The sequence below is a fragment of the Cupressus sempervirens genome, chromosome 4 (assembly GCF_028749045.1).
Source record: "Cupressus sempervirens isolate cs-2001-9-10 chromosome 4, ASM2874904v1, whole genome shotgun sequence".
Lineage (NCBI taxonomy): Eukaryota > Viridiplantae > Streptophyta > Pinopsida > Cupressales > Cupressaceae > Cupressus > Cupressus sempervirens.
This window is the reverse complement of record NC_143121.1, coordinates 597,089,003-597,098,292: the sequence shown is the minus strand read 5'-3', so window position 1 is coordinate 597,098,292 and position 9,290 is coordinate 597,089,003.

Genomic DNA, 9,290 nt, shown 5'->3' with positions numbered 1-9,290 from the left:
AGCAATTCTTGTAAGATATGGCAAAAAGAAATTCTTGTAAGATCTGGCAAAATTTCTTGGACAAAGTGGATTCCAGACTAGGTGATTGGAAGGATAGATGGCTCTCTAAAGCAGGTAAAGTAGTCAAGATCAAATCCATTTTGTCTACAATTCCTTCTTACCCTCTATCTTGTCTCACACTTCCTAAGTACATTATTAAGAAGTTAGAGTCTAAATTTAGAAACTTCCTTTGGGAAAATGGGGAGGAATCTAAAAGTATTCCTCTTAGAAGATGAGAAAACATTTACAAACCCAAGATTTTGGGTGGATTAGGATTTAAGAACTTAAGCTGGCAAAATGAGGCATTTGGAGCCAAATTAATTTGGTGCCTCTTTGAAAATAGCAATAGAAAATGGGCTAAAATCTTATACAATTAGTACCTTGATCCTAAGGAACCCTACTCCATTTTTAGGATGAAGACTTTACCTAAATGATTAGAAAGCTAGAATTTCATGGTTAGATGTAGAGCTCTCATCAATAAATTCCTCACCTAGGATACTGGTAAAGGAGATAAAGCTCTATTCTAGGACAACTCATGGGATGGGCTCCCTCCTATTGACTGCCCAAAAATTCCTAGGGATCTCAAAGAGATGTTGATCTCTTGGTGGGGGAGTAAGGTCATTGACTATAAGACTAAGGACCCTTTTGATGATACCTCTGGTTGGAAATGGAAAAATGTGGACAACTTAGACTTGGAACGATCTTCAAAAGAACTATATCAAAAGATCATAAAAACAAGAAAGATCAAGAAATTAGAGCAAGAAGATAGGCTGGTGTGGGCCACATCTTAAGATGGAAGGTATAATGTTAAAAGTGGTTATAAAGCTTTGACAAACCCTCATAATAGTAGGGAAGATACCCTACCATCTTCTTTGTTCTGGGACCCTTCATGTTTTCCCAAGGCAAGGATCTTGTTATGGTTGGGATACCATAACAAGATCCTCATAGCTAAGAGATTCCAGAAACTAGGTTTTGAAGGACCCTCTAGATTTGTCCTATGTAAATATAGTAGTGAAGATGCTAATCACATCCTTTATAATTGTCCTTACACCCTTCACTGCTAGGAGTGGCTCAGATATATGTTGGAATGGCATGTCCCCTTCCCTTCTTCCTTTGTGGACCTTCTTAGAAGTTGGTCATCCAACTCTTGCAGAGATATTTTTAGTAGCATATGGAATATCAACCCTTCCATCCTTGTATGGGAAGTATGGAAAGAAAGGAATAGGAGACTATTCAGGGAGTACGAAATGCAGCCAGAGGAGATCATCAAGAAGATTGAAACAAGAATTTGTAAAAAAATGTACTCCCGTCTCAGAAAGTCCCAGAAAGAAGAAGGATCCTTCTTTAGTTGGGATGTTTTCATTAAGTAAAAATGGAAAAATATTATCAACCCCCTACTCACCTACAAAAAGAAAAATCAAGAAGCAAGGGAATCTTGTAAATGGTGACCTCCTCCTTGTGGTTGGTCAAAATTAAATTTTGATGGGGCATCCCAAAGTAACCTAGGTAAGGTAGGCATTGGTTGCATCATTAACAATGAGTCAAGCTTTTGGATAACTAAGAAGGCCAAATCTATCAAGACAACCACTAACAACTTAGCAGAGCTTGAAGCTCTGCAAGAGGGGTTGTTGATTTGTTTAAAACTAGGTCTCTCCAAAATTATCATCGAAGGAGACTCCCAGATCATACTAAATTCCATAAGGAAAAGAGCCATGCCTGATTGGGCTTTGAATTTGAAATTATTAGAGGTCCTCTCCATTCTTGATAGGTTTGAAGAAATTCAGATTTATCACATATATCGGGAAGGAAATAAAAAGGTAGACCTACTGGAAAATGAAGGGGCTAATGGTAAGTCTTATCTAATTATTAGAGATAGCTAGTTTTTATAACCATCTTCTCAGTACCTAGGAGAGGTAGTCATTTTTCTCCTTCTATCATAGCCTTGTTAAATTAGATTATTATTTTTATATGCTTTTATCTCCTCTCTTTTTAAGCTTTCTTTAGTTTCTTAGCGGCCTTCCCAATTTAGTTTTAGCTTGTCATTTTCATGATTTTGTAAATTTATTCCTCCAGATTTATTCATCATTTCACCTTAAGTTTCCCTTGTGCCTATACTTATGATGGTGTCATCATTCGATTATATCATGCCAGGAAGGGCTTTTAGGTCTTTCTTCCTGCTCCTGCCTTTTATTCTCTAGATGTTGCTATCTTTCACTATCATGGGACTCAATCTTACATTAGGGATGGATTCCAACATCAGTCTATTTCACACCTCAAAAATTTGAATCGTGGCATTCTAGGGCAATGTAAAACTAGAGAGGTGGAGCAGAATCCTTAAATCAGTTGATGACATGATGAGAATAGTTGTCAGTAGAGCCATTGGTGAGGGTTTTTTTGACTGAGTATACCTAGAGGACTAATAGTGATATTATCGGTACCTTTATTGGTTGTATGGCAAGAGCTAGGGTGGAGCTATTGGCCATTATCAGACTCTACTGCAACATTTTTGACCCAATCTAGAGGAAGGATCTAGAACAAGCCATCAAAAGAATCAATGAAAAGATACAAATCCCTCTCCTAGAGAAGTACATGGCACTCCCTCTAGATTCCCCAGACTTGGAGGTAGCTTGTCATCAACCCTCCCTAGTAATACGTGAAAGCCTAGCCTTGTATCAAGAGTGGCCCAAGATGAAGGCTAGTATACAATTCCTCCTCCAATAGAGAAGAATAGTCAAGGATGAGAGCAGAGCATGGCTTTTCAACTATCTCAATTTTTTCAAAGCATACATTCACCCTGGGGTGGTCTTCAACAACCTTGAAGCCCTAAACTTCTGCACTCCAAACATGGAAAAAACTAGCAAGGTGAAGTTCAATTTTGAATTTTTTCCCAATTTCTAGCTGGAGAATCCAAATGATATATATGAATTCATTATGATCTATTGGAAGTAGGCAGCTCTCAAGTGCTCTATTGGGTTTTTCTCATTTCGCTCTTGGTTAGATGGTATGGTGCTCTCTATATTGGGTCTTTGTTTTCTCAATTTACCAATGTATCCATCCTATCATACTTTGTTTTGGGCATCTATAATGATTGTTTAAACAAATTTTAAGTGGATTTTTGGTTTTGTATTTTTTTTTTTTCCCCATTAGATTGCCTCTCTTAGTTTGTATGGTTATATCTTAATACCTGTCAGTGTTTTTTGATCAGGTTCCCTTATCTATATTGGATTTCTAGCTTGTTGGTTTTATTCCCTCTTCTGCTCTATATAAATGTAACTCATTTTTTCAATAGCTAATGGTAATGAATACTATTATTATACATATATTTCATGGTTTCTTTGGTTCTCAAAGGTTTTAGGGGTATATTGCTCCCCCAATGTTATGTTAGAAGCTTTCCTCATATCTAGATGGATCTCATTTTTTTATGGTAGAATTAAATTATAATTGGTAGGTTTATTAGTAGCTTCTTGAATTTTGGATGGGTTGGAAATATGAATTTTCATGGTTTTCAAGAATTAACACTAAATAAATTAAGACTTTGCAGAGCATCTTTTCATTTTTAGATACCTTCTTGTTTGTTTTTAGCATTTTTGGCCTACTCTATCACCCTTGTTATTACCATGGATTTCTTAAAATTAGTATTATGTTTCTTAAATTTAAGAAACTACCAGAGAAAAAAAAAATTCTTGAATTGGAACTAAGTATCGGTCGCTTTGTTATTGGACTCTCACTCATTTGAGTTTTAAAATTGGTTCTTCTATTTCCATTTAGGTAGCCTCAGATGGAAATCTTAGCTATTAGACCTACTTGATTTTAGCTTGTTCTCTAGCATTAGTGTAACTAATTTTCAGAATTTTTTATGCAGTGATCTTATGAGGAAAACTAAAATGTAGGTTAAGAGTATTAGGACTAGTAAGGTTAGTGTTGAGCTATCATTTTGCACAATGCTTAATGGCGGGAATCCTTTCGAATTCCTCTCTTGAAAAGTCGATCTTGCGAATCAACCCCAAGGTTCTAGGTGATCTTGTGACCTACTGGAATCCATATAGTTGAAGATAAATGTGTTTGTTCATGAGGAGGCCTTTTCTGGTTCATTTGATTTTGGATGAGAAGTAGAATCTACAGACTACTTCAAAATAAACATGCAAAAGAACTATGTTTTTGTATTTTTTATATTTTCCAATGAATGCAATCTAAAAATGCAACTAATATGAATTCCTAAACTAACAAAGGGGTTAGTAAAGAAAATAATAAAACTTTAAAGAAAATAATATGAAAGTAAAATCCTAATGGACATAAGCTATGAAAACAACACATCTACAAGTTAAGCTTTCAAAGAAATCGGTAGGTAACCAATGAAAATAGGATAGCACTTCCTCAATTCCATGGATGCAATCATCAATGGGAAACTTTAATAATCATATGATATTTCACTCTTCATCAAATCTCAAGGCCATGAAAAGTGCACTCATGTGAGACAAGGAGTTATGTAGACACAATTCGATGATTTCTTCTCAAGCTAGATACGTCAGTTGAATTTGTTAAAACCGTAGCAAACACCAAAACTAAAAGATCATACAACCAAAAAAAAAGCAATAAAATTTTGGCTCCATCACAATTCCATGAACAAAAAATTCTCAAAAATATGACACATTTAGGCAAGAATCACTACACTCCAAATGCGAGCACCAAAAGCATCAAAAGCATAATTTTATATCAAAATAATGGTGGTCCCAATTACATATTAGAATGGAGTATGTATAAGAAATCATCTCCTCAATTTGTGTTGAGAGTGAGAGATGTCTTCATGTAATAATATGCTTTTAATTTAATAAAAAAAACTAATTATATACAAACTAAGAATCTAATTGGTGCTTAGTATGACTCCATCTATTTTATATTTATTAATTGGATGCATGAGCCTCTACATGTCATAGGACAAAGAATTTATGAGAGAAAAAGAATAAGAAAGCCTTCTGTCAAAGTAGAAGTGTCTAGAAGTGTCAAAAATAGAAGTTGATCCTTCATTGGGCATTTGTCAGAGTTAAACTTCCATCAGAATGCATTCCCGATGCATGGAAAGCTCTATTTTTGGAATTGACAGTTAACTATTGGCGCACCTTCGAAAAAGTGCACCAACTCACCTGCACACCTGCGTACCTATATACTTGCACACCTATGCACCTATGCACTTGCTCACCTCAAAAGGTCAAAAATCACAAAATTTTACTGAGTGTCAAAACTAAAATTCTGGCTTCTAGGTTTTTTCGTTGTTCATACCAAAGCTATATCTAGATATTTGCCTTTGAATTCTCAATAATCTCAATAATATTAGCCACATCTAGTATATCTAAAGCATCATACTTATCTTTTACTTTTTTTCTACATTTGTCTACTTCAATACGAGTATCAACAAAATCTCTAAGTTTTATATCCAACTCTAGCAAGGCTTCTTTTGTTCTAAAGGCCTACCGAATGTCATCATCAATAGAAGCTTCTTCAAAAATCTTCCAAAACTTCTCTACCACTACCTCTATGGGCATTAATTTCTCCCACTCTTCATCCTCAAAAATGTCCAAACATGCATCACTATAATGTTTCTCTACCTCCAAAAATTGTTCTCGGGCTTGGTCCTTGAGCCCATGGATCTCTATGTGTCATGTTTCGATTAATTTATTACTATCTGCTATTTTCTCAATCCAATCATCAATTAAATCTAATTCCTCTGCTATATATACATCTACCAAAATCCTATACCTCTACCCTTTAATAGCTTGTAATGCCTATAAATCCTTACTCCAAGCACATACTTCATCCATAATACTAAAATCTTGCTTCAAAATTGCTACCATCTTGTTTACATTTTCTTGTGTAGCATGTAATAGCTTAAGATTTCCTTAGATGATTAAGATGCTATTTTCCTCAAAACTTTCCTGCCACTACCGATAGGGGTTCAAAAATGGATTCAACTGCACACCTCCCCCATCTCCTCTCTCTAATGTAGTGTTAAGAGTCTCCTCAGGGTGTTCTAAATCTAAGGGACCAACCACTTCGGCTAGATATCATTTTAGGATTTCATTTTTCCTACGAAGTGTTCTGAGTTCTACCCCTTCTTGCTCCAAGGTTTTTAAAACCTCTTTTATCCCTGTTGTGACCATCAACCTAGCAGTATCTGATGTGGGTTTCCTGAGCATAACCTCTTTGATCTAATAGTCTTGTGGGTCTAGATATTCTAAATATGCATCAGGAGGAGTGATAGCCACTTGTGCAAACAAATCTTGGTTCTGATTAGTGTTGATAAAGGCCAACAGTCCTACTTCTCTTGTAGGGGGCTTAGGTTTGGTTAGAACTTCAATCAACACATACATGTCCTCTTCATTGGTGGTGAATTGTGGCTTCTTACTTCTCATCACTTCCTTTGACAACTACCTCAAGATTTGTTCCATCGAGGGCCCACCTCTTGAGGATGGAATTTGTTCTACCACTGCTTTCCCCTTATCACTTCTCTTTGGAGTTCTTTCTCTTTGTGAAGGCTCTCCTTCTATGGTTTCCATCTTAGTGGAGCCCACATTTTGCACCTTAGTGTCTTGGGAGGTTTGTTGATGGTATTCAACCATACATCTCTCTTTAGACACTTCATCGATTGTTGTTTGTTGTGGCTCTTCCTCCTGTGAAGGCTCCTTTTGAACTTTCTCTTCTTTAGTACTTAGAGGTAACGGAGTAGTTGAGCCTTTGTTTGCCACTATGACGTGTAAAGGGGATGGTGGAGCAAGATTAGGACCCTATGATTCTAGTGGCATCTATGTCCAGTTTTCCTATTGAGGCTCATTCATCGAGGTATCCCTTGTCTTGTCCCCAATCAACTCTGTTCCCATGGGCATGAAGTCAAAATCTAACATTTTGAACACAACATCACCCCCTACTTCCTACTTATTCACCCATTTTTGTACTTCATCCTTCGAAGTAGTTATTTCTAAAGGTTCTTCCAGGGCTGATGGTGATGTCATAATGGAAATTCTCCTCCTTTCCAACTCTGTGGCTCTTGCTAGTCATGTTCTTCTTTGTAATGGCACATCCTCCTCCTCATCTTCTTCTTATTCTTCTCCCTCTTCAAGAATGGGTTTTGGGAAAAATAGGAAAGGAACCATCCTTCTAATCACCCTTTGCCTTTTCTTAATAGGGGTCTTAATCTTTCTTCATTTCCTAGAGGTAGAAGTGGATGCTTGTTTTGCATGTAAAGGAGGAGAGACTTCTTGGATTTCACCCTATGTTTCTACTTGGCTAGGTCTAGCTGACATCAATTGAGGGTCTATCTGGGCTTGGGAAGCTCCAGTATCTTCTAGCCCTCGCACATTTTCTTCTTGTTATTATGGAGGTATTAGGATTTCACCCTCTTCCAATTTGGCTCTTTCAGGAGAATTCCTCTTCCTTTTTCCCTTTCCTTTCTTCTCTGGAGGGTGATAGTATCCAACCAATGAGTCAAGTTGGTATATTTTTTCTAACCTTATAGGTGACTAGGTTGCAAAGGTAGGATAGGCAGGCTTGCGCATGCAAGATTATTGTGTCAGGTATTGGATCAAGTTTAAATTGTTTCCTAATCCAATACTATGTCAACTTGATAACGAGCCTCACTAAATGATTAATATCATCATTATCCTCCCTGTCAACCTTAGCATTCATTATTGGCCTTTCTCCAATCTTATCTATGTTGAACAAGAGGTTGAGCAGCTCCCCTAATTCTTGTTATAGTATCTACAATGGAATCTAGACCTTCAAAGCCTTTTCTACCAAATACAAAGTCATCCTAAAATAATCCCTGATACAGACATTGTAGTCATTTGCTACATTCATCCAGTGGTCTTTGATGGATTCTTCATGCTAAAATTCCTTGCCTTCTAGACTCTGGACTCTCTCAATGTTGTCAAAGCATGACTTTACTGAATTGTACTCCTCTAGAGGTATTGATCTCATTCCCATTCAAAAGAAGGAATATCCTACTTCCTCTTTACTTGATAAGGCCCTATGACTTGATGTCATGCCCAACATGGTCTATACTATTTCCTCATCTTGTCATATGCTAACTCAATTTGTCGAGCAATCTCCAATAGAACAAGTCTATCACTAGGATATCTTAGGAGCTTCTTCGGGTTGACAGTGGCACCAACTACCCTTAGATATGTAAATGTTTTAAACTAAATTTAATAGGCCCCCAGTGATTTTATCTAGCGCCACTACATCATCAAATAATCTTTTTGCATAATCACCCTCTATGAATCAGATGATAGAAAATATGAATGCATCATTCATGATTATGTATTCCTTGCTTTGCCCTGAGAGCTTCTTCCTTACCATTTGGGGATAAACAATCTATGTCCAAGCATTAGGATCCTGCATGCTCCCTCTTCTATACAAATCGGGATAGTCTGTCACCCTTGCAGCCAATAGATAGACCAAATATGAAGTCATATAGAACTTCCTTTTATCCCTTACTGCTCCCAATTGTTCACCTAGATTTTCACTCAATGTGGTGGCCTAGTCAAGTGGTAGCTTCACCATCTTAATAGTCTCAATGAAAAGTATCATGAAGAAATTTAGGTGTTCGGCTGTAGGCAAACCCATCACTCTACTCAAAAGTATGATTGAGTATCCAATATATTCTTTCATATATCATGTTGCCATATCCACCTTATCAGTTACCTTCCCCAAAGGAGTCTTCTCTATCAGATAAGAGGACTGGATGATCTCAAAAGCCTCTTTTAGGTGCTCTCTGTACCACCTTTCTACTACCTCATAGGTGAGTCTGATGAATTAATCTACCCTTGGGAGATGAAATACCCTCTCAATGTTATTGGGTTAGAGGTCCAGTAAAACTTCTCTAGTCACACTCTTCACCACCCTTTCCTCCAAAATAAAGTGTTGTACAAGTGTCATTATGAACTTTGAGGATTGACTAACATCAAGTGTGAAGCTATGCTTACTAGCCCTCATCAGATTAATGCAAAAACTATAGCTAACCTCTCAGTGGGTCTATTGCAAATCCTTAGGAACTCCCCCAAATCAGTATGTCCCAAATCTATGTCCTTAATCTTTGAGTAGTCATCTTGGAACCTTGATTTTGATGGCACGCATTGGAATTTGAACAGAACGGGTTTTGGTGCCATTTTCTCACCTAATGAAGATGTCATTGTATCTGGATGACAAAAGAAAGACATCCATTAGTTAAAAATCAAGAATGATAGGATTATGATAATGCT